Source organism: Podarcis cretensis (assembly GCF_951804945.1).
Source record: "Podarcis cretensis genome assembly, chromosome: 15".
NCBI classification, from domain to species: Eukaryota; Metazoa; Chordata; class Lepidosauria; order Squamata; family Lacertidae; genus Podarcis; species Podarcis cretensis.
Genome location: NC_137185.1, coordinates 44,312,619 through 44,333,318, shown reverse-complemented (window position 1 = coordinate 44,333,318; position 20,700 = coordinate 44,312,619). Strand labels below are relative to the sequence as shown.

At 46.8% G+C, this 20,700-nt stretch overlaps 1 protein-coding gene and 1 long non-coding RNA gene across 2 annotated transcripts in view; both read right to left on the bottom strand.

Annotated features, from left to right (window-relative positions):
* Window positions 1-2,389, bottom strand: part of PHYHIP (phytanoyl-CoA 2-hydroxylase interacting protein) — a 50,511-nt gene extending 48,122 nt beyond the window's left edge. The window contains exon 1 of the mRNA XM_079955250.1: window positions 2,274-2,389. The gene's annotated coding sequence lies outside the window, so the exon portion shown is untranslated. The remainder of the gene's footprint in view (window positions 1-2,273) is intronic.
* A 14,270-nt stretch (window positions 2,390-16,659) lies between these two features.
* On the bottom strand, window positions 16,660-20,695 carry LOC307203984. The gene is made up of 2 exons (XR_013833418.1): window positions 20,563-20,695; window positions 16,660-19,794 (listed from the first exon to the last, which is right to left on the bottom strand). It is a non-coding gene; the product is annotated as an uncharacterized lncRNA (long non-coding RNA).
* Window positions 20,696-20,700: the final 5 nt, after the last annotated feature.

Genomic DNA, 20,700 nt, shown 5'->3' with positions numbered 1-20,700 from the left:
GTCCCCACAATACCATTTCATGTGTACTGTTACAGCTAGGCACACACATCAGAGTGACATAAGATCTTAATTAGCATTATTGTATCCACTTAAAGAAATAAAATCATTTAAGAATACAGTCATACCTCATGTTACGTTTGCTTCATGTTACGTTTTTTCAGGTTGCGTCCCGCAGCGACCCGGAAGTACCGGAAAGGGTTACTTCCAGGTTTCACTGCTTGCGCATGCACACAAGTGCTAAATCGGGCTTTGCGCATGCGCACAAACACCAAATTGCACCGCACACCTGCGCAGATATGGCGTTTCAGGTTGCGGGCTTTTCATGTTGCAAATGAGCCTCCAGAATGGATCCCATTTGCAACCAGAGGTACCACTGTACATACAAGTTCCTTCTGACCTAAATGTTGAAATACTAAGCTTGAGTTTTTTTAATAAGGCAGATCGAAAAATCTGAATAAATAAGATCCTAATTATTCTACATATGCCTTAATTCAAAATGCCCTTTTAAAATCACATCTTCCCTACACATAAACCCTTGCTTTATTTTTTATATTTATATTCCAAGTTTCTTATATTCTACTCACCCCACACACATGCCTTTTCACTTTACAACAACCCTGTGAGGTAAGCGCAGCTGAATGAGACTGACTGGAGATTTGAACCCAGGTTTTTTTAATCCTAGTCCAACACTCCAACACCACACTGGCTCTACATAGGAACACAAGAATCTGCCTTACACCAAATCACATCACTGATCCAATGGGCAGCAGCTCTCTGGGTTTTCAGACAGAGATATTTCCCAGTCCTCCCTGGAGATGTCAGGAATTAAACTTGGGACTTATTGCTGTTTGTGCTGCCTCTAAACCTCTTCCCTACTTCTAAAATCTGTGCCCACAAGTACTCAGGTGGATAGTTATAAAACACTTAAGCCAGCATGTAATGCACACTCACCTGACTGTGCATGGAATAAGTTGACTTCACATTTTCACTGCGACACACATTTTGCCTAAGCATGCAAGTGGTGTGTACTCATGCTCTCCGACACCTTGTCTAGAGCCCCAGACTTGTGCATGCACATACAATCCCTTGAATCTGCATATACCAAAAACCCATCTGAAACACAGACCGGCTCACAAAGCCAGGCAAGCACCAGCAGGCTCCATCCGTGTGGCCTCTGTGCCCCCCATCCCCACACTTTTTCTTTCCCCTAAGCCCTCTGCTTTATTATTCTTGCAACATTATCTGCTCCTTGTTTGCAAGAACCAAGCTGAAGTTCTTGGTGGTTTCCCCATGTTTGGCAGAGCTGTGGGAGTGAAGGAAGGTCATCCCCTTCGGGACAGTGAAATTCAGTCTGACAGGTCCAGTTGCCTTCATTAAGTAGATTCCAAAGTGAGGAGGAATCGGTTGACAGGATCTGTGTCCTGACTATCTGGTCTCATTGTTTGGACCAGGTTCCTGCTGCCTGTCCTACAATATATGGGTTTGTTTTTGAGGGGGGAGCTCTGTGCTGCAGCAGTGTGTCACTCCTACAGCATTTCCCACCCCGAGATCCATTAATTCTCCAGAGCAAACATTCCCCCCCCCCAACCCCATTCAGCAGAGGAGAAAAGTCCTGCTGCCTGGAGGTGCCTTTGGCCTTTACTCTAAAGGGGGAAACCAGGCGGCTTGGCGAAATGTGTCCCCTGAGAAGATGAAGTGAGTTGCTTGAGGCTTTTACGGGAGTCATTGTCAGAGATGCTGCAGAGTTGGAACTGCAGAGTTGGAAGGGACCCTGAGGCTCATCTAGTCGAACCCCGCAATGCAGGAATATTTTGCCCAACGTGGTGCTTGAACCCCAAACCCTCAGATTAAGAGTCTCATGCTCTACCCACTGAGCTATGTCCCTCTGCTCTCCCCTCCTACTGGACTGCAACCTCTTTGGGGCAGGGAGCTTGACTTGCTCTTCATTTTTGCTTGTTACATGGATGTCCTGCCTTTCCTCTCAGCCCCCCCCCCCCCTTTCCGGAGAGGCAGCGCCTGGCCCAGGGGCATCGCGGGAGCGAGACGGGATCCTGCGCCTCCCCGGCCCTGCTCTGGCCCGGCAACCACTACGGTACCTCCCCGGGTTGCGTAGCCGACTTGATCAGGTTGCTGCAAGGGGCAAGGAGCGCCGGGGAGCCGCCTCGAGCTCCTCGAAGCAAAGGCGGGCAAGAAACGGACTAAGCGGACCAGGCAGCAAGGAAGGGCGCCTCGCTTTGGCGACTCCTTCCCTTCCCGCCAGATGGCCCTCCTACCTGGCTCCGCAGGAGACCCCCGACCTCTGGGAAGTTAACGTGGTGGCGGGAAGCCCGCGAGGGCGAGAGCGAGCCTGCCCCCGAGCGCCTTCCCAGCCAGAAGCCGGCTCTCGGGCCGGAGCAGGAAGGCGGAGAGAGGAGAGCGCCAGAGCGCAGCCCGATCCGGCGACTCCAGCAGGCGCCGCGTAGAGCGAGCAAGGACTTCGCGGCTCCGCAGCCGAGCAGCAGCCGGCAAGGGAGGCAGGCAAGGCGCCGCCGGAGCCCGGCTCCTCTCGGCCAATCAGCTCTCAGCCGGCGCAGCATCCAGCGCTGCAGCCAATGGCTGCGCCGAGGGAGGGAGGGAGCGCGCAAGGCAGCGCGCAGCTCCGCAGTCTCTCTGCGCCGGGGCGCCCGGAGGGAGGCCGGGCTGCAAGGCCGGGCGCTGGGCGAGATCTGCAAGGGGCAGGCGAGCCAGAGGCGCCCAGGGACTCTTCGCAGAACCATCAGCTCTCGCCCCAATAAAATATGGGGGGGGGGCTGGTCCCCAAAGTGGACGGGCATTGTTCGCCGCGTCTTGTGATCGATTATGCGGGGCGAGGTTTATTTTGTATAAATAATTCTGCAGCGCATCGTCCAGAGCAGCGTTCTCCAACGTGCTGCTCTCCAGATGTTATTGGACTACAACTCCCATCAGCTTCACCCCCAACATCTGGAGTACACCAGACTGGTGAAGACTGGTCTAGAGCAGACATTATGGTCTACATCCAATGCAGAACTGAGCCCCACTGAAATCAATCGATTTAAATGCACCTATAACTTGTGTGTTCACTTTTAGCCTCAACAAGTGGGATCTGCAACAAAATGTTGCCGTTTGAATGGATGCTGCTCAGGGAGTCAGCCAGCCAGGCCTTGTTCCATTTCATTTTGACTTTTTTCTGTTTTTCCTCTGCCCAACAGACACTCTGTTTTTTGTGGCTGCTGAGTACGCCCCGTCATCATGGGGCTGTTTTGGAGGGTCCCTCTATTCTATTTAAATAATTATAAGTCTTCAAATATTGGTGTCCTCTCAAGCCTGCTGATACCTCCTACTTGCTGATAAGTGCTGCTGCTTTGTCTGCATAAAGATCCGTCCTTGGAGAATGAGTTTGCTACATAAGTTTTCGTTTGCACCAGGGATGCAGTGGGGGTGGGGAACTGCGGCCTTCCAGATGTTCTTTGGCTACAACGCCCATCAGCCTCAACCAACATAACAATGGCCAATCTAACATTGTTAAATTGGCCATCTAACAACATCTGCTGGGCAACAGACTCTGCAAACTCTGTCTTACACATACCATCTTTGATTATCACATTTGGCCTAAACAGCACTTAGGTACAAATATATCTTTAGAGTTCTTCCAGATGGGCATTTATTGTGGAATTGGAGCTGCTCGTGCACCCTGCCCTGTGAGACTCCATTGCAGGCAACCACACCGCCTGGAGACAGTCAGGTTGTGTATCCAGAGGAGGAAAGACCACTGGGATGAGCGCAGAGAGAAGAAACACCCTGGTGCATGTGCAGCAGCACAACTGGACACCTTCATCTGCCCCAACTGCAACAAAACAAAGTCTCTCCCGCATTGGGCTCCACAACCTTCCAACAGTTTGACTTCATACCCAAAGGCACACCACTCCACTGTCTCCTGAGGCAAATGGGTGCTAACCAATTCCCCTTCCCCATTTAATCCATGGAAAATCCAGCAATTCATTTTTTAAAAAAAATATACCTGTTGCTAACAATCTGTTTGCAATACCCAGATGACTCATTTGCATTATTTATCCTCTTGGAACAAAAAAGCACACTGGCTAAAACAGAAGTTCTCAAACTGTGGTACAGCAGTGGTCCATGAACTTCTTTCTAGTGGTCTGTGAATTTCTGATTGAAGACAGAAGAGGTCATACCCATCACATTATATATTCATATTGATTTTTAATTGTATTTTTAATTGTAATAATTGCTTCATGTATTTATTATATCACACTTTATTGTATTACACTTTGAATCCTGTGGTATTCAAATTGTAATAGAGTATAATACAATAGAAAAAAGCAAAAAACAACAACTTTAAAAGCATCTTGCATCTAGCACAGTACATTACAATTGCTACATCAGGCAGAAAAATAATTAAGTAGTCTGCTAAGACCTTCAGCAATTTGGGAGTGAAATGTTTGGGAACTACTAGTCTAGAATGTAGCTCTCCTCTGCTTTCAGGGCTCCAACAACAACGTTCACAAGTGACACATGCCAAACTACAAGGCACTTTTAGTGTAACTCATGAAAAAGCCCAAGGACTAACAACCTGGCATGCAGAGAGGAAGGATTTGCATTTGTCAGAGACAAAGGGAATCAAAGAAGAAGAGAAATGAGGGCTGTGGAGCAAGGGGCTCCAGCAGAGTCATTCAGCACAGGGAATGGAGAGACACAGTGCTACCTTATGCAAAAGGACAAATGAACACAACACTTGACCTCCCTAAAGTGTGACATTCAGAACCAGTAGGAAAACATTACAGTCTCTCCTGCTGATGACCTGAGTGCTATGGTTCTTCGGCAAAAAAAGACTACAAAGAGAAGCTGCTGGGCTCTAATTTATCACCAAATTGGATGCTATTTAAATATGGCTTCCATCAGGTTCGTGTGAGTTTCCTTCCCATTGCAACTAGTAAATCCATCAGAAAGACTGCAGTGTGTGCTGGTCATTTTGTTCTTATCTTGCATGCAAGATGAGCTTTGCATAGAACTGTCAGAGATGGTTTCTTGCCTTCATTGTTTTATGAATCTCCCTCTCTAACACAGTATATAAATTAGGCTGCAACACTAGCCTTACCCACCTGAGTGTAAGCCCCCACTCGGTTTAATAGGACTTGGTTTTGAGTAGACATGTTAGGAATTACACTGTAAGACCATCAACGCTTGTGCCGTAATCAGTCTGTTAGATATGGAACTGCTACAAGATTTGCCTGGACAGACGAACGTGGCTGCCTCAGGAAATTGGTGCCTTGTTACATTTCTTGAAAAAAGAGTGAGGGACAGGTGGTTCAGGGAAGAGTTTGGCGCTTTCCTGGCAACTGGTTTTGTCTTCATGTGGAGGCTTAGGAACATGAGGAGAGACCTGCTGGATCAGACCAAAGGCCCCTTTAGCCCTCTTGTTCTCACAGTGGCCAGTCAGGTGTCAAAGGGAAGCCCACAAGCAGGACATGAGGCAACCTCAGCAACAGAGACCTAATGCCTCGGATACTGGAGATAATAATATGCAGCCATCATGACTGGTTTCCATTCATTGGTTTAAACCACTTTTAAAGTCATCCAAGCTGATAGCCACAACATCCTCCAGATTCAGACTGCCCACTTGTCTGGCAGCAATGGCATGGTGTGGGGGAGCTGAGGGCCCCCGCGGTTCTGGGCGCAATTTTGGGAGGGGGTGCAACCAGGTGCCCCCACAACACGCTCCTTCATTGGAGCCTGGCTCCAGCGCATGAGGGAGCTGACCAAGGTCTGACCCAGAGTGGACTCTTCTACTGGGTTGCGGCGCACAAGTGCGTCCCTCACTCAGGGGAGCGCCCTGCGCGCCTACCCCAGACAGTGGTACCTTACAGTCTGCCAGTGTCTGGGAGCATGCCCTATTGAACTACATGAGTTTTACTTCTGAGTAGGACTGTATACAAACATCACTTTATAGTGGATTCTGTGCATCCCACAGGTACATGTTCTTCAAGACATCTACATGACATTCTCATCCAAGTGGCAGCCCACACTGGGTGGTTGTTGTTTAGTCATTTAGTCGTGTCCGACTCTTCATGACCCCATGCACCAGAGCATGCCAGGCACTCCTGTCTTCCACTGCCTCCTGCAGTTAGGTCAAACTCATGCTGGTAACTTCGAGAACACTATCCAACCATCTCATCCTCTGTCATCCCCTTCTCCTTGTGCCCTCCATCTTTCCCAACATCAGGGTCTTTTCCAGGGAGTCTTCTCTTCTCATGAGGTGGCCAAAGTATTGGAGCGTCAGATTCAGGATCTGTCCTTCCAGTGAGCACTCGGGGCTGATTTCCTTAAGAATGGATTCGTTTGATCTTCTTGCAGTCCATGGGACTCTCAAGAGTCTCCTCCAGCACCATAATTCAAAGGAATCAATTCTTCAGCGATCTGCCTTCTTTATGGTCCAGCTCTCACTTCCATACATCACTACTGGGAAAACCATAGCTTTAACTATATGGACCTTTGTTGGCAAGGTGATGTCTCTGCTTTTTAAGATGCTGTCAAGGTTTGTCATTGCTATTCTCCCAAGAAGCAGGAGTCTTTTAATTTCGTGGCTGCTGTCACCATCTGCAGTGATCATGGAGCCCAAGAAAGTAAAATCTCTCACTGCCTCCATTTCTTCCCCTTCTAGGACATAGATGATGCCTTCCTGGAACAGATGGCCAAGCATGCAAAAAGAAGGGAGATAGTAGTAATGGGGGACTTCAATTACCAGGATATTTGTTGGATGTCAAACTCAGCCAAGAGCATAAGGTCAAACAGACAACTTCATTGTCCAGAAAGTGGGAGAAGCAACAAGAGGAACAGCCATTTTAGATCTGGTCCTAACCAATGTTGATGACCTGATTACTGGGGTAGAAGTGGAAGGATCATTAGGCGCGAGTGATCATGCTCTTCTGAAGTTTACTATACAGCGGAAAGGAGCAGCCAAGCATACTAGGACTCAATTTCTTGACTTTAAGAAAGCCGACTTCATAAAACTTAGGGAAGTGCTGGGTGAGATCCCATGGACAGTAATACTAAAAGGAAAGGGAGTTCATGATGGCTGGGAGTTTGTTAAGAGGGAGATAGTAAAAGCACAACTTCAGGCAATACCAATGAGACGGAAACATGGAAGGTGCCTAAAGAAGCCAGGGTGGCTATCTAAAGAACTTTTAACTGAGTTAAGATTTAAAAAGGATGTGTACAAAAAATGGAAAAGGGGGGAAACCACCAAAGAGGAATTCAAACAAATAGCCAGCAGGTGTAGACACAAAATCAGAAAAGCTAAAGCACAGAATGAACTCAGGCTTGCTAGAGAGGTTAAAAGCAACAAAAAGGCTTTTATGGGTATGTTCGTAGCAAAAGGAAGAACAAAGAAACAGTGGGTTCACTCAGAGGAGAAGATGGTGAAATGCAAACAGGGGACACAGAAAGGGCTGAACTCCTCAATGCCTTCTTTGCCTCAGTCTTCTCCGATAAAGAAAACAATGCTGAAGAATTTGGAGCAAATGATTCAGCAGAGGAAACACAGCCCAGAATAACCAAGGAGATAGTACAAGAATACTTGGCTAGTTTAGATGTATTCAAGTCTCCAGGGCCAGATGAACTGCATCCAAGAGTATTAAAAGAACTGGCAGATGTGATCTCAGAACCACTGGCAGTCATCTTTGAGAATTCCTGGAGAACAGGCGAAGTCCTGGCAGACTGGAGGAGGGCAAATGTTGTCCCTATTTTCAAAAAGGGGGAAAGAGAGGACCCAAATAATTACCGCCCAGTCAGTCCGACATCAATACCAGGGAAGATTCTGGAGCAGATCATTAAGCAAACAGTCTGTGAGCACCTAGAAAGGAATGCTGTGATCACCAATAGTCAGCATGGATTTCTGAAAAATAAGTGATGTCAGACGAACCTGATCTCGTTTTTTGACAGAATTACAAGCCTGGTAGATGAAGGGAACGCAGTGGATGTAGCCTACCTTGATTTCAGCAAGGCATTTGACAAGGTGCCCCATGATATTCTTGTAAAGAAGCTGGTAAAATGCGGTCTTGACTATGCTACCACTCAGTGGATTTGTAACTGGCTGACTGACCGAACCCAAAGGGTGCTCATCAATGGTTCCTCTTCATCCTGGAGAAGAGTGACTAGTGGGGTGCCACAGGGTTCTGTCTTGGGCCTGGTCTTATTCAACATCTTTATCAACGACTTGGATGATGGACTCAGGGGTATCCTGATCAAATTTGCAGATGACACCAAACTGGGAGGGGTGGCTAACACCCCAGAGGACAGGATCACACTTCAAAACGACCTTGACAGATTAGAGAACTGGGCCAAAACAAACAAGATGAATTTTAACAGGGAGAAATGTAAAGTATTGCACTTGGGCAAAAAAAATGAGAGGCACAAATACAAGATGGGTGACACCTGGCTTGAGAGCAGTACATGTGAAAAGGATCTAGGAGTCTTGGTTGACCACAAACTTGACATGAGCCAACAGTGTGACGCGGCAGCTAAAAAAGCCAATGCAATTCTGGGCTGCATCAACAGGAGTATAGCATCTAGATCAAGGGAAGTAATAGTGCCACTGTATTCTGCTCTGGTCAGACCTCACCTGGAGTACTGTGTCCAGTTCTGGGCACCACAGTTTAAGAAGGACACTGACAAACTGGAACGTGTCCAGAGGAGGGCAACCAAAATGGTCAAAGGCCTGGAAACGATGCCTTATGAGGAACGGCTAAGGGAGCTGGGCATGTTTAGCCTGGGGAAGAGGAGGTTAAGGGGTGATATGATAGCCATGTTCAAATATATAAAAGGATGTCACGTAGAGGAGGGAGAAAGGTTGAGTTCTGCTGCTCCAGAGAAGCGGACACGGAGCAATGGTTCCAAACTACAAGAAAAAAGATTCCACCTAAATATTAGGAAGAACTTCCTGACAGTAAGAGCTGTTTGACAGTGGAATTTGCTGCCAAGGAGTGTGGTGGAGTCTCCTTCTTTGGAGGTCTTTAAGCAGAGGCTTGACAACCATATGTCAGGAGTGCTCTGATGGTGTTTCCTGCTTGGCAGGTGGTTGGACTCGACGGCCCTTGTGGTCTCTTCCAACTCTATGATTCTATGATTCTATTTGCCAAGAGGTGATGGGACCAGTGGCCATGATCTTCATTTTTTTTTTATGTTGAGCTTCAGACCATATTTTGCGCTCTCCTCTTTCACCCTCATTAAAAGCTTCTTTAATTCCTCCTCACTTTCTGCCATCAAGGTTGTGTCATCTGCATATCTGAGGTTGTTGATATTTCTTCCAGCAATCTTAATTCCGGTTTGGGATTCATCCAGCCCAGCCTTTCGCATGATGAATTCTGCATATAAGTTAAATAAGCAGGGAGACAATATACAGCCTTGTCATACTCCTGTCCCAATTTTGAACCAATCAGTTGTTCCATATCCAGTTCTAACTGTAGCTTCTTGTCCTACATAGAGATTTCTCAGGAAACAGATGAGGTGATCAGGCACTCCCATTTCTTTAAGAACTTGCCATAGTTTGCTGTGGTCGACACAGTCAAAGGCTTTTGCATAGTCAATGTAGCAGAAGTAGATATATTTCTGGAACTCTCTAGCTTTCTCCATAATCCAGCACATGTTTGCAATTTGGTCTCTGGTTCCTCTGCCTCTTCTAAATCCAGCTTGCACTTCTGGGAGTTCTCGGTCCACATACTGCTTAAGCCTTCCTTGTAGAATTTTAAGCATAACCTTGCTAGCGTGTGAAATGAGTGCAATTGTGCGGTAGTTGGAGCATTCTTTGGCACTGCCCTTCTTTGGGATTGGGATGTAGACTGATCTTCTCCAATCCTCTGGGCCCACACTTTACCCTCATTCAATTCTGATTTTCCTGATCTGCCGATAATGTGGTAAGGGGGGGGGGGGGACTCAACATAAAACTGCATGTCACCCAACTCTGGGTATACTGGAGCACCTTGTGTGTCTGCTGGTAACGGCATTAAGTGCATGGGGATGTTTTACTCAGTGCCATCTATTGCCTACTTCTGCTGGGGAGGCATGTTGAGTGTGGTATATTGGAAAACTTGTAGCTAAGACAAACGAATAAATTAGCTGCATACAAACACATGCCCACCATGGCCGGAGGTTTCTGGAACACAGAGAAGGTGGGGAGGGGAGGGGACAACAACACACTGGGCGGATGCATGCTATCAAGTGCCACCCACTATTGTGGACAGAAAACATTGAGATAGAATTCAGTTGTAAGCACCCGGGGGTGCAAACGAACATGCACTCAAACAGAATCCTATTTGTGCAACCCATGGGCTCATTAACATTCTGGTGTGTACTCAGCCTAGGTATGTTAGAATTGTGTTGTCACAACCTGTTTCCAAATCCTCTTCATTCTTTTATGTGGCTGACTAGTAATTCTAATATTTCAGACTAGCCATTCCATATTTCTTAGTCATCTCAGATGATTGGAACACTCAAATGATGACACAGGAAATATGTGCCAGCAGTGTGACCCAGTGGTGATCACATCCATGCAAAGCTATGTTAACGAGACACAACAGGACCCACAGAGGTTGGGCATTCCTTCAACTCCTAATACTGTTGCAGATCTGGGGTAATAGAGTTTAGGGGTACAAGGGCACCCATAACAGCTAAAGTTAATGAATGTTAGAAATTAATAAGTGATAATATTTGGGATATTGAAGGGAAAATTCAGGCTGCAGCAGTTCTCCTGAACTGTGCCAAACACAGAAATTCTGGGACTAGCCTATGAAAACTAGCTTGACCAGGCTGGATGTATGCAAGCCATTATCAAACAATGGCCAGTTACCTACACATCAAAGAAGGATCCTTGGGTCTGTGCAAAACAGAGTTGCCATGGTCACCATGAGCAGAGAAAGGTTTAGGATTGGAAACAGGAGAGGAGGCAGGCTGTGCCCTCAGGGGGAAAGTGTCCTTTTACACAGAGGGATAAGCAAGGTGTTATGGGGACAAGGAGGGGGAGGTAGGCAGAACTCCATGTGGGGACTGAAGGGCAGAACCATCTTGGCACTGGCTGGAAGAGGCTGCCCCGAGAGACTGGGAGCCATGACCGACTGCTGCTTTGGACCCCAGCTTGCTGAAGCTAAGAGAGGGGCAATGAGAGACACTCTTGGGGTGTAACATTCTGCTCCCCCAACTCTGAAGACTTTAGGTGTAAATATGTGTAAAATAAACCATATTTCTTAAAGACACTAGCCTCCACTGTGCCTTGAATTCCCAACAGAAACACAACCCTGGGTGAGCGCCTGGAACCCCCTGGAATTTTGCTATCGTTCGGCAGAGATTTAGGAAGGCATGCAACCTTCATAACAATATGTTTCCACTGTGATATTGAGGGATTTCCTTCAGGCTTCCAAGAATTCCTTGCACATTGCAAAAGACTGGGCACATGCAGAACACTGCATATGGTAGGTTAGGACTATTTGGCCACACTATCAACTGTTTGTAAAGTGGGAATGCACACGAGAACAGGATACCAAGCTCTGCTGTTATCAGTCAATATCCATTACAGAAATTAGAACAAAATAGCGTAAGAAGAGCCTCCTGGGTCAGGCCAGTGGCCCATCTAGTCCAGCATCCTGTTCTCTCAGGTGACAATCAGATGCCTGTAAGAAACCTGCAAGAAGGATTTGAGCAGAAGAGCACTCTCCCTTCCTGTAGTTTCCAGCAACTGCTACTCAGAGGCATTTCTGCCTCCAGCTATGGAGGCAGAGTGCAGTCATCACAGCTAGTAGCCATCGACAGCCCTTTCCTCCTCCACGAATTTGTATAATCCTCTTTTAAAGCCATCCAAGGTGGTGGCCAACACTCCCTACTGCAGTGGCATAGCGTGGGTTGCCAGTGCCCAGAGCCACATGAAGAGGGTGGGTGGGAGGGAAACAGAAGCAGGACGCATGCTGGTTCAGTACTTCCTGGTTCACATGGAGAAGCCATTTTCAATGGAGCCCAGCGATGGAAGAGCACAGCTGTATTGCGGCAGCACCAGGTGTTGAAATTTTGCACCCCTAACAATTTTGCACCTGGGGCAACCCCCCCCGTGCTCCCCCCTATGCTACGCCACTGGCCTACTGTGGGAGCAGATTCCATAGGTTAACTATGTGCTGCATGAAGAAGTATTTTCTTTCTTTTGTCCTGAATCTTCCAACATTCATCTTCACATTGAATGACATTTGCCATTTTACTGCCCATTCACTCAGCACAAGAAAGAATGTATTGGAAGAGACTAAGAGTCTGTCTAAACCAACACCTTCTGTTTTCTATGGTGGTTAAGCTGATGTCTCCAGAAATCCCACAGGCAGGAAGTGAAGGAGGCAGCTCCCACTTGATGTTGCCCCCCCCCCCACAACGGGTGGTATTCATATTGCCCTTGAACATGGAGGGTGCATATAGACATCATGAGCAGTAGTCATTGAGCATTTAATTATCCAGAAATATCTCCAGCACCTTTTAAAGCAGGAGTAGCCAGCCCCCAGTCCTGGGCCTGATCCATACACACCCACACACCAAGTAATTATAATATCTTGCCGGACCTCAACTTTGGCAAAATGAAAAAATACCGATGCAGTCCTGGGCAGAGACACTGTATTTAAAACTCTCCTCCTGTCCTGGCACTGCAATGGAAGTTCGAATCCACTGCAGTGATGCTATGAATGTGTCCCTGTGTGTGGTTTGTGTAGCATGTGGGGTGCCCACACCCACGTATGACAACACTCATGGCTAGTATAATGGAGAATGGTCAAAGCCAGGTGAGCATCACCCTTGGACCTTGAAAGGGGTCTGCCTAGCCCAAACTGAAGCTATGGAAGCGAGTGGTTATTGCCTGATCTTGTGGCAGCAATTACGAACTGTGTAAGGAAGTACTTCACTTTGCCCGTCCTGAGTCTCCTCTCCATCTGCTTCATGGCAGGACCCTGAGCTCTGTTGTTATGAGAAAGGAATAAAAACATCTCTCTGTCCAGTTGATCCTCGGCTACTAATCTTCTCATTAAGAAATTTACAATAAGCTTCAGAGGAATTCCAGTGGCTAATGCCTAAAAAGAAATGTGCTGACTCTTAGTCTTGTCTGGAAGGCATACTCTCTTCCCTGTGGATAGTTTCAGAACTCACAGGGTTAAGGAGTTCGGGATGACGTCTCTCCAGTCCTGAGGCGTGACTAGAGGGAGTGGCTTGAGTCCACTGCCTGTTTTGTCTCTGCTTTCGAGAGAGACAGAAGCAGCCATGAGTGCTCGGAGTCCCGGGAAAACCAAGAGAGGTCTTTTTATTGTTTTACTGCTGAAATAAAGACTGGCAAATAGACACACTAATGTCTGGGTGTGTTTGATCTTCTAAACACCGAGGAGCGACAGCCCGCTGTGTTTTACTCTGCAATCGTGGCGAACGGAGGATCGGAGCAGAGTGGCGCAGCTGAGAGAGAAGTGTGCCAGGCTCCAGTTCGATTAAGCTACGGCTAATTGGCGTCATATACCAAGTAGCTACGTCACGCTTAACAGGTTATGGATCGCTAATTACTGCTTTGAAGCTGTTGCGACGTTGTGCCGGTGTGTGTTTGAAGCCAGGAGGCCAAGACGCTACAGAAAGCTGAGGTCCTGTCTGCGTTCTGAGGCAGCAGAGCAGCTGGCTGGAAGGAGCTGAGAGCAGCTGAAAGCCGGGTGCCGGAAAGCTGACTGGTTACGTGAGTAAGCTGGGGCCCCGGGAAGAAAAATGGCAGACAGCCACGAGTCATACACTGTTCCGTTTGAAAAATTAGACGGAAAAAATTGGGCGGAATGGAGCAGAAAGCTGAAGGCATGGCTGGTAGCCAAGGGGCTGTGGGAGGCTGTTCAGGGACCTCCACTACCCCCAGCGGCGGCAGGTGCTTCAGCGGCAGACATTGCAAATGCCCACGCTTCACAGAGAAAGAATCACAAAGCTCTAGGAGCTATTGTGCTCAGTTTGGATGGTTCACAGCTGCCTTTGGTAGAGGGGCTGGAGACTGCCTTTGAGGCCTATCAAGCATTGGAAAGGGTGCACCACAGAACCACAGCTGGGGCAAAGATCCACACCACCAGACGCTTGTTTGAGATGAAGTTACGTCCTGGGGATAGCATCAGGAAGCATGTAACTGAGATGCTGTCTGTGTTCAACCAGCTGAGGCTGTTGCAAGTGAACTTTACTGAGGAGCTGAAAGTGTATATTTTGCTGAAAGTGTATATTTTGCTCAGCTCTCTGGACAAAAGTTATGACAATTTGTGTCTAACTTTGGAATCTATGGATCCTCAAGCGTTGACGCTGGTTTATGTGACAGGACGCTTGAGTGATGAGGAGGAACGCCGTATCAGAGAGGGCAGAGCTGGCACCGGGGGCTCCGGTTGCAAGGGCGGAGCCAAGCCAGCGGAATGCACGGTTCAGGCTTTTTCCGTTCGGCGCTGTTTTGTTTGCAATTCAACTGAACATCTGCGTCGCTCTTGCCCCCACCGAAGCAAGGAGACGAGGCAGGATGTTGTCAAGGTCGCTTCCCATGGGAATCAGCCAGGTTTCCATGGAAACCAGCCCGGCAAGGGGGCCAGGCGTGGGAACGCGCAAGGAGTACGTGCTTTAGACAATGATGATGCTTATCAACTGACGGCCAGTCTTGCAAAGTTTGAAGACAGCTCTAAGAGAGACAATGACATGTGCTTTGTAATTGACTCTGGAGCTAACCGGAATCTGATTCCAGAGACCCCTGCTGTCGAGATGTGGAATTGCAGGGCAGTTCCAGCTGGAAAAACTGTTCAGTTTGCTGATGGAGAAAAAAAACCTTTGTCTAACGTTGCAAGTGTTTATTTTTCTGTTTTGCAGGGGCAGTTGGAAGTTTACGTGGTACCTGGGATGAAACATTGTCTTTTATCTGTCCCTTATTTGTTACAGAAGGGGTATAAGGTTTGCTTTGAAAACAATGTTTGTACAATCTCCAAAGGAGGAAAGCAACTGGTCAGAGTTGCAAGGAGGCAGAAGCTGAACCTGTTGAGGACCAGGTCCCTGACCAGGGTCAAGAACAGGATTGGGCATCTCCACAGGTTGTTAAAAGAGAGCCCAAGAGTGAGCCTTCGTCTCCTGTTAGCAGAGTGCAAAAGGTCCGAAGACGCGTTAAGTCAGAGGGGAGGAAAAAGATGGTGAGGACACCCCTGCTGACCACAGTGAGTCAGAGGAAGTGCCTGAGTTTGTGCCCAGGCGGTCCAGTCGCACAACAAAGGGAATTCCACCTGAGAGGTTTCAGGTCACTAATGCGTGGGTTGGTTTCGCACAGTGCGAACCTGGGAGTTGTGAGGAGGTTCCACAGGTGCCTGACAGGAACACCAGGAAAAGGCGCAAGGCATTGGGGAAGGGACTGATCTCACAGAGGTCTGTAAAGGTAAACACCCAAGTCACCTCAGGACTGGACAGAAGAGGGGGTGTGGATAGTTTCAGAACTCACAGGGTTAAGGAGTTCGGGATGACGTCTCTCCAGTCCTGAGGCGTGACTAGAGGGAGTGGCTTGAGTCCACTGCCTGTTTTGTCTCTGCTTTCGAGAGAGACGGAAGCAGCCATGAGTGCTCGGAGTCCCGGGAAAACCAAGAGAGGTCTTTTTATTGTTTTACTGCTGAAATAAAGACTGGCAAATAGACACACTAATGTCTGGGTGTGTTTGATCTTCTAAACACCGAGGAGCGACAGCCCGCTGTGTTTTACTCTACAATCGTGGCGAACGGAGGATCGGAGCAGAGTGGCGCAGCTGAGAGAGAAGTGTGCCAGGCTCCAGTTCGATTAAGCTACGGCTAATTGGCGTCATATACCAAGTAGCTACGTCACGCTTAACATTCCCTCCCCACACTGCAATTCCAAATGCATGGGTGTTGGTTGGAAGTTATGAGGTGACAGAAAGGCAATCTGCAAATATTTAGAAGCGTTCTTCTTTTGTAGTAGATTTGCATGATCCAGAGCTCTGGCACTAAAAAGAGGTTCCGAGGTTACACTACAATGATCTCTGCCAGTTAGCAGAGCCAGGTCAGGAGCAGCCCAGACCCTGAGACCTAGGGGTGGCCCCTGGTGAGGGCACATAATGGGCCCTGGAGACGGAAGTTAATTGGGAGAGGGGAGGGCAGGAAGGCAGACTACCCTATGCTATAATTTGCAGCCAGCTCCTGCTGGGCTGAATCTTGAAAGCTACATGCACAGTCTTAGTATTTTTTTTTATAGTATTAAAGGCACTCTTGTTCATTTCAGTCAATCAATCATTTTATTTGTATGCTACTTTTCCAAAGTTAAAATAATGTTCAAGGCGACTTAAAACTTATAAAAAAATTACGCAGCTACAAACATAACAAAAGTAGTCATGAACAATAAACAAAATGTCAAAAAGTACACAATCAAATTCAACATTACCACATAAATCATATGATCCAAAATTAATATACAAAAAAATTAAAAGCAACAGCAGCCACACCGCCACACCTGGAGAGTCAAGCCCTCAACCTGCCACCAAGAAGGAGGCAGGGAAACCTGGCGACCTCTTGCCAGTAAATAATTCCTCACGCCTTCTGCAGAGTAGGATTTGGGGGAAGCAAACTGATTTTCTTTGCAGCAGCAGCAGCAGCAGGAGCAGCAGAATGCTGTATCTTACTAAGTATGTTCTTAGTTTAAAGTCAGTTTACTGTCATCTAGTGGTAGAAAAATGTGTTGTGTCTCCTCCCTACAGTTAAAACAGTTCCATATTTGCAATTACTTGAACAGTTGGAAAATCTTGGATAAAATGAAAACAAACAAACAACACTTATTAACCTCCAGAGCAGGGGTCAGCAACCTTTTTCAGCCGTGGGCCAGTCCACTGTCCCTCAGACCTTGTGGGGGGCCAGACTATATGGGGGGGGGATGAACAAATTCCTATGCCCCACAAATAAACCAGAGATGCATTTTAAATAAAAGGACACATTCTACTCATGTAAAAACATGCTGATTCCCGGACCATCCGTGGGCTGGATTTAGAAGGCAATTGGGCCTTAGGTTGCCTACCCCTGCGCCAGAGGGAGTTCATGTATCTGGTTTCCAGAACTTTTTTCAGCTGGAACTCACAGGAACTCAGTTCTGGCACCTCTCAGGTGAGCACTATTGCCATAATAAGAGAACAAGGGAGGTGTTCATGATGAGTTCTGGCACCTCTTTTTCTAGAAAAAGAGCGCTGCTGGTTTCTGTTATGTGGCAATGAAGTTCATCTACCCCATAAGTCTTTTTGTTGCATACGGAGTAGAGGCTGCTATTTATTTATGTACAACATTTATATCCTGCTTAGTCTAGATAGAATAAAATATAAATTTTACTAATACTACAGTTATCATCATCATTATTATTTTAAAGCTATACACAATGGCAACATAAACCAACCAACCAATGTATAACTACAGAGCCTATCTATAAACATCCCAAACTGAACCATGTTTTGAGCAGATACCAGAAAGCAAAGAGAGAAAGATGGTGACCTCTGAGTCAGGGGTGGGGAATTCCACAACTGAAGGGACACATCAGAAAAGGACCTCTCTGGTTATTGCACAAACAGATAGCTCCTGCATGGATTACCTGGTCCCATATGTGCTTCCTTGGCTACATCAATCCACGGGACTGACACTTGTACAATTGTCACATAATGTTCATCTCACACCTGTAAGGAATCAATCTTGCAGCATGACAGCAACTACACACTGGAACTCCACCTTCATTGTGTTACTTTTAGTGCCTGCTGAAAACTTTTTTGTTTAGGCAAGCCTACTTGTGAAGCTGACCTGTATTTTAATATACATTTTTTTTGCTGGTTTTATGTATATTTTGAATTTCTTAAGGTCAACTTGCAGGTGTTGCTCCTTATGAGGACGTGGGTGCAGCTGCAGCAGAGCCCCTTGCCATCCTTCTGGCCACAGGAGTGTAGCTGTCCAGGGCTGGAGCTGGGGTTTCCTCTTCCTGTCCCTGCAGTCAGAGGTGGGGGCTGGCTTAATACAGCAGAAGAGATGCGGGTGGCACTGTGGTCTAAACCACTGAATCTTTTGACCTTGCCAATTGGAAGGTTGGCAGTTCGAATCCCTGCAATGGAGTGAGCTCCTGTTGCTCTGTCCCAGCTTCTGCCAACCTAGCAGTTTGAAAGCATACCAAGTAGATAAATAGGTACTGCCATGGCAGGAAGGTAAACAGCATTCCGTGCACTCTGGCTTACATTCCCAGCCCCCCTTTTTATTTATAGAAATTTGGAAAATACATAATAATTCAACATTTCAAATTTAATATTCAATCAGCCAACCTAGGACTTCCCCTCCATCCCTCCATGGTTTCCCCAAATTCCAACTTTTGCTGCATATTATAATTACTCTTCTTCACACAAAACCCCCCTCCATGATACTTTCCACTGCTGTTCTTACTCAAATCCAAGTTGTTTACAGAGTTTTCAAATAATCCACAAACATTTCCAGTCCTCCTTAAAGTCAGTCTCTTTTTTATCTCTATTTTTGCAAGTCAAACTTGCCAATTCTACATATTCTGTCAGTTTCAGCTGCCATTCTTCTTTAGTAGTTACTGCCTCTTCATGCCATTTTTGTGCATACAGTATAATGTTTGTGCTGCTGTTGCTGCATAAAAAAAATAGATTTACCTGTTTTGTGGGGACATCTGTTCCCGTTATCCCTAATAAAAAGGCTTCTGGTCTTTTTGGGAGGGACACTCCCAGCCCCTGTGACGCTTGGGCCTCCAGTGACAAAGATGAATATAGGAGCACTGCAGACTACGATCTGTTCCTTCAGGGCTTGTGCAAGTCCCATTCGCAACAGGTCGTTTAACTCCCAGACCTTGAAAACCTCTATGTCAGAGAATCTCCAGAGTATCTGGATTAATGTTCATTTTCTTGGCCCTCATCCAGCTCATTAAAATGACCAGATAGTGGCCCAAGACCTGCATGGCTTCCCTTGGCTCACATGACAGAGGGATATAGCTTGGCATCATCTTGCTCACTCTAGACTCTAGGACATGCCTTGGTGTGAGAGAGGGTGAGTGGCAACTCCCAGTTATTGGCCACGTCCACCACCGAGCGCACAGCCCCTGAAGGAGCAATGATGGAAACGTTTAGTCACCCCTGCTCTAGAGCAGTTTCATTAAGATCAACAGGGCTTTTCTGGAATAGATGAGCTGTGGGTTGCAATTGTAAATGGAGCTAAGCATTTAACCTAGCTGTCAAGTCACCTCAAGAGCTCACACTTTTGCATGTCAGGTAGAAAACCACAGGCAGCTAGAATGATGTTACCAAGAGGTAGTTTATTTGTCCTGGCCCTTGAACTTCCTTCAACCACCAGTTGTTAGACTCAGGGCACCATCTACAATTGGCAGCTTCCTTTTGATCATCCATGAATAGCACCTTGGAACACCCATGTGCAGATGACTGAGTGAGCATGCAGGTATGCAGTGGTGCACATCTTTTCATGGATGCGCTCAGTGATGTCATTTAGTTCCTCCGAAGTCAAACATCTTCAAGCTACTTACTCCTAAGTTAGCATGAATAAGACAGATGCAAAAAGAGCTTTCACGTATATTATCTTATTATGGTATTTGTCGCTGTGCTGCCTGGTTCTATGAATGTTCACTTAGGAGTACTTTTCAGTGGGGCCAGTGGGTCTCATCCCATGTAAGGGTACATAGAATTGCCATTTCTCTGCCTTCAGAATGTTCATCTGTGTTGCTTCCTGTCCTGGGCATCTAGGATAAAACAGTAGAAAATTCTAAATAAATGGATAAATCTCATTGCATTGATGAAGCATCATGGCTCTTAATTATTTCATTTTTCCTTCAGTTGACTAGTGAGACTAGCCTGCTTACTAAAGCCTCTTGTAAATGTGGAGCTAGTTTTAAAAAATAACTTCACTTTGTGTGTTAACAAAGAAGCCTGAGCAGAATAATTTATTGGAAGAGTTCCTGCCCCTCAAAGTCCTGCATTTATCACCAGTTTTAAATTTTCCTTTTTTCCCCTCTCAAACAGAAGCATCACATCAGTCTAAAAGATGAATTACTGTTTGCACTTAATACTAAGCGCAATGAGTTTATATTTGAAAACCAACTTGTGAGAGCTTAAGTAAACTTCCGAGGAGAGAGCGGGGTGGAATCAGAAACATTGTTTTATTAAGAAACAGCCTCTGGCTTCTCTCTCGGTTGGCGGGCGCTGGTGACCTCTGAAAATGATGTATAAAATAGCACATGAGAATAGGCAGAGAGCGACGCGAGGGGCTTCCTAGCGCCGACTATGGGAGAGGATTCGTGCTAAGCAACGCTTAACAGCACCTCCTGGCCTTTGCTTCCCGTTACGGGACCTGCGAGCGAGACTCGTTCTGCACGTGTTTCTCTAATACCCCCGTAACGTTGCATTCCTCATCAGTGCTTATTATGTGGCTTGCCAACAAGTCCCAACTCTCCTCAGCTTAATTTTCCTCACACTGTCGCTAGAGTCATACTGTACAGTATATCACTAACCTTAAATTAAACTAAATTGAAACGCCCGTTACAAAAATGGCGGAGTCGTGGCCTTCCCTTCGTAGGAGCAGCAACGTTACAAAGTCAGAAAGCCCTGCCCACAACAAAGATGGAGGCTCCGTCGCTTCCCCTTCCTCG